Raw genomic sequence first — 5516 nt, 5'->3', positions numbered from 1 at the left:
CACGCAGAGCCAACTGCCCAAGTAGGAGAGGGCGATGCAGAGAAAGAACTTCAGAGACCTGCAGAGACCCCCTCCGGTCAGCTGATCATCACAAGGAGACAAAGGGAAAGACGAAGCTATGATGTTCGATAGGTTAGGTATATTAAATGCACTTTTAACTTACCATACTCTCGATTTATGCTGGGTTTATCAGGATGTAACTGCATCACAAGTCAAGGAATGTTTGTATTAAAAAGACATAAGACCTCGTCAATGACCTCAGCTTCTATCCTGAGAAACTAGATGAAGAGGAGAAAATGAAATGCAGTGTAAACAGAAGAAATAAAATTATAAAAATTAGATGGATAATGATAAAATAGAAAAAAAAAAAGAGAGAAATATCATTAAACCAAAAGCTGGTTCCTTGAAATAGAAACACTTGTTGAATCTCTAGCCAGAAGGATTCAGACAAAAAGAGAGAAGACACAAATTATCAATACTGAGAATGAGAGGTGTCATCACTACAGACCTACAAATATAAAGGAATATTATGAATAACTTCCTGCCAATATGTTCAATACCTTAGATGAAAAGGCAAATGTCCTCAAAGACACAGAGTGTGAAAGTTTACTCACAAAGAAACAACCGGAACGACCTTATTTATATCTGTGAAAGAAACTGAATTTATAGGTGAGAACCTTCCCACAAAGACAATCCCAGGTGTGTATGGCATCACAGACAGCATTTGTCAGCCATTTAAGGGAAAAATAACACAAATTCCATACCAACTCTTCCATTAAACTGAGTAGGAGGAAGCACTTAACAACTCATTCGATGAAACCAGCATATCTTGGGTGCCAAACCAGATAAAGGCAATTCAAGACGGGCACCCGGGTGGCTCAGTAGGTTAAGCGTCCAACTTCGGCTCAGGTCATGGTCTCAAGGTTCATGGGTTCAAGTCCTGTGTCGAGCTCTATGCTGACAGCTTAGAGCCTGAAGCCGGCTTCACGTTCTGTGTCTCCCTCTCTGCCCCTCCCCTGCTCATGCTCTGTCTCTGTCGCTCTCAAAAATAAATAAATGTTTAAAAAAATTAAAAAAAAAAAGACAATACAAGAAAAGAAAATACCCTCATTAACATGGTTGCAAAGATTCTTTTTTAATTTTTCTAAACGTTTATTTATTTTTGAGACAATGAGGAGCATGAAGTGGGGAAGGGGCAGAGAGAGAGGGAGACACAGAATCTGAAGCAGGCTCCAGGCTCTGAGCGGTCAGCACAGAGCCCAACTCAGGGCTTGAACTCGTGAACCATGAGATTATGACCTGAGCCAAAGTCGGACACCCAACCGACTGAGCCACCCAGGGGCCCCATGGTTGCAAAGATTCTTAACAAAATACTACATCATCAGGTGAGGTTCTTCCCACATTTGAAAATCAATCAAGGTAATTACATATTAATGAATGGAAAAAGGAAAAAAAATGATTCTCTCAACAGATGCAGAAAAAGCATTTGACAGAATCCAACATCCATTTCTAATGAAAAGAACTCACAGAAAATTGAAACTAGAACGATAAAAAGCATCTATGAAAGCCCTGTAGCTACCATTATACTTAATGGTGAAAGACTGAGTTGTTTCCACGTGGGATCAGGACTAACACAGGGATCCACTGTCACCATTTCCAGCCAACATTGTTGTGGAGGTCGCTAGACAGTCAATAAGTCAAGGAAAGAAGCAAAAAGTGCACAGCTCTGAAAGGAGATTTGCTGTATTTACAGACAACATGACCATCTATGTAAAAAATTCTACCGAATCTATTAAAAAAAATTGAAACTAGTAGTTAAGCACAGTTGTAGAATAAAAGATAAATGTACAAAAAACCAAATATTTAAATACTCAGAAATTGAAATTAAAAAGATTTACAATAAAACAAAGAAATGTAAAATATGTGGGAATGAATTCAAAGTGGGTCATAGTTCTAAATGTAAAATGTAAATCTATAAAACTTCTGAAAGAAAATATCGTGACCTCGGAGTAGGCAAATATAATTCCAAAGCAGAATTCATTAAAAGATAAATAATAAATTGTACTTCAAAATTAAGAGGAAAAAGAGCAGTGTTTCATTGTTTAAAATAATGAAAAACCAAGTCACAGACTGGACTAAATATTTGCAAATCACAGTCTGATACAGGTCTTGTGTCCGGAAGATTTAAAGAACTCTTAAAACTCAACAAATAATTCAATAATTGGGAAAGTACAGAGCCCAAGTAAAAGGAAAAAAAGATGATAAAATTAAAACAGACATTTCACCAAAAAATATATTTGGATGGCAACGAGCACATTAAAATCTGCTCAGCATCATAGTCCTAGAAAAACGCAAATTCAAGTCACAAGGAAATACCACCAAACACCTACCAGAATGGCTAAAATTAAGAAGACTAGGGCACCTGGGTGGCTCAGTCGGTTGAGCACCCCACTTGATTTTGGCTCTGGTCATGGTCTCAGGGTCGTGAGATCGAGCCCTGTGTCCAGCTCTGCGTTGACAGCTCAAAGCCTGCTTCTCTTTCTCTCCCTTTCTCTCTGATCCTCCCCTACTCATGCCCATGTGCACATGCACGTTCTCTCTCTCTCTCTCTCTCTCTCTCTCAAAAAAAAAAGACTAACCTTAGCAAGTGTGGGTGGGATATGCAACAACTTGAAACTTTCATATACTGTTGGTGGAAACATAAAATGGAAATTCACTTTGAAAAAGTTTGTGAGTTTCTTAAAAAGTCAAATACCTACCATACAGTCCAGTGTTATTTCCTACATATTTCCTCAAGAGAAGCAAAAGCTTATGTGCATACAATAACTTATACATGAATGCTCATAGTCCCTTTGTTGGTAATAACCAGTAACTGGAAACAAGCCAATGTCCATCAACAGGTGAATGCTAAAAAGACTGTGGCATATCCACATGACAGAATACTGGTGAGCAAAAAAAGAAGAAGGATGAGGAGGAGGAGGAGGAGGAGGAGGAGGAGGAGGAGGAGGAGAAAAAGGAATAAAAAAAGAATAAACTATGTGCAACAATGTAAGTGAATCTGAAAGTGAATTTGCCTAGTGAAAGAAGCCAGACAAAAAAGCACATTCTGTAGGATTCCTTTTATGCAACATTCCAAAAAGAGCAAACTAGTCTATAGGGACAAAGTGGGCCAGTGATTTTGCCTGGGATGGAGTGAGGGTGGGGCAGGGACACTCAGGAGGGAGGGATTACCAAAGGGCATGAGGAAGTGTTTTCAAAGTATGGGTATGCTCTAGAGGAATGTGGTGGTGGGTTTACAGGTATGTACGTTCATCATAGATACCACAAAACTTATTATGTAGCTTATTATATTTCCATTATGCCTCAATAAACCTGCTTTAAAAACAAAGAAAACCCAATATGACTGGTTTGGTCAGCGCCCACCACACTGCCTTTTAAGACAACACAGCAAGTACTCAACTCACATTTATCGATTTATTGAGCAGATTCATAAATGAACAGCCTCAGCACCTTGAAATCATCACCCACAGAAGTGATGGTGGAAGGAAATGCAGAATTTTTCTCTCCCCACCAACACCTTGTTTCTGACACCCGCACTTTGACCCTAACCCCCACACTTTCATCCCACTTGGTCTTGGCAAGACGAGCCCCTGACCACAGCCTGGCTGACAGTCCATACGAGGTGTCCACGGCACTAGGTCTAACCTGCCCCTTGTAAAAATGAGCTACTTCATCATGGTTACTTCGAGGTGTATAACACAGTGCCTGACGACTCTCCCCAATTTCAGAACGCATTATCCAAATTGTTGCTTATCCATTTTCTTTCTCTGCCTTAAAGCAAAGTTTCTGCATTGGTCTTGGGGTTAGCTTGGGTCAGACACCCTCCCTCGCTCCCTATATTTGCTTCCTGTATTCTACAGTTATTCAGGTGAGCAAGTGTGTGTGAATGCATTTTATTAAAGCAAGTCTCTTCATAATGGGTGCTGTTGGGGTTATTGTGATACCAAGTCAGCAGAAAGGATAAACGGGGAAAAGCAGCGAGGGGCTTGAGGTCCAGGCTGACAGGTCAGGGGGCCTGAAAGCCTCCTTCTAGTTGGGATCATGCTAACACCTGGTCACCTGAAGCACTGAGCCCATACTCAGCACGGACCCTCCCAGAGGGACATGAAGAGGCCATGACACTCACTGGGATCCAACTCTGAGAGTCCCACGAACTCTATAAACTCTCTTGGCCAAACACACAGAAATAGGAAAGAAGAAAGCCACTGCAAACAATGTGTAGGAGTTTGCAAACTTCCTGAAATACATCCAGGGGCCACCTGGTTCAGAATCCTAGGAAATAAGAGACGCACGATTAATTAATTAAGGATCTGTGTAAATACACACTGAAGAATTTACTGCCCCACCCAGGTTCTTGAAACAGGTTCTCCTTAAGAACAACAAGCAGGAAAATTAATGTAGTAAATGCTCTTTCCAAGCCCAAGGCATCCAGGCTGCTTTCATCCGTTGCTGGCTGAGGTGGGAGAGCAGCTCAACTGCAGATCACAGGTGCAGAGGACTTACCTATTAAATTGTGCATTCCCTTTGAAGAGCTTTCTCACCAGTGTTCATTCCCCCGACTTTAACGTGTTAATGCTCATTAACCCCACCTTCAAACCACGACCTCAGGGAATCGACCAGCATCAACGCTTCATTCTCCCACTACAGCAGGCCAGGGGAATCTGAGGTCAGGACTTGGGCCTAGAGCCCGCAGCACGACGACCACAGTGACCCACCATGCGGGGTGGGGGTTGGGGGGGCTGTGTCCAGGCCCCTGCCAGCCTCGCTGCTGCTTCAGTCCCCCGGGGGAGCCCTCCGCTTCGTTTTGGTTTTGTTTGTTTGTGTGTTTTTGGCCCCTGAATTTGCGAAATACTCCGGAGAGAGAGACAGAAAGTCTTGGTCTCCCAGAAGAAGCACAATGTTGCTTTCAGCCTGAGTATTTACTGGGAAACCTCAATGTCATTCATCATTATGGAAGACAGAGGTTACAAAAGGAAATAATCTCCTCTGCTCCCTGGACCTCGCTGGGATTTGGTCTGGCCTCAGTTTATCCTTCTTCGGGGGTTTTAAGTCTTGAGAAAATGTGCTCGGGAATGGGTAATCCAAAAAGGGTGCGGTAGATTTGGGGTGCGGGTGGCGGTGGTGGGGCGGGACGAGGGTTCAGTGTGGTGAGCGGTCAGGCGGCACCTGGTCACCTGGCACCTGGCTGTTTGCTGCTTCCTTTTACCCGCGACCGGGTCAGGCTCGGTCATCGACTTGAATCTCCTTCTCCTGGACGCACCCGCCGCTCTAAGTGGCCACGTCGTCCGGGTGGGGTGACGGGTCTCCCCGGGGTCTTTGATCTCTGCGGGGCTGGGGTGGGGGGAAGGGGGGGGGCCGGGGGCCGGCGTCGGGTTGGTGCACAGAGGCGGGGGAGTACCTGGGCGGGACAGGAAAGAGGGGGACCGATAGGGGCCCAGGCGGCGGTAGGGTGGGAC

Source organism: Panthera uncia, assembly GCF_023721935.1.
Source record: "Panthera uncia isolate 11264 chromosome A1 unlocalized genomic scaffold, Puncia_PCG_1.0 HiC_scaffold_16, whole genome shotgun sequence".
Lineage (NCBI taxonomy): Eukaryota > Metazoa > Chordata > Mammalia > Carnivora > Felidae > Panthera > Panthera uncia.
The sequence above is the reverse complement of the archived record's forward strand: the minus strand, read 5'-3'. Positions refer to the sequence as shown.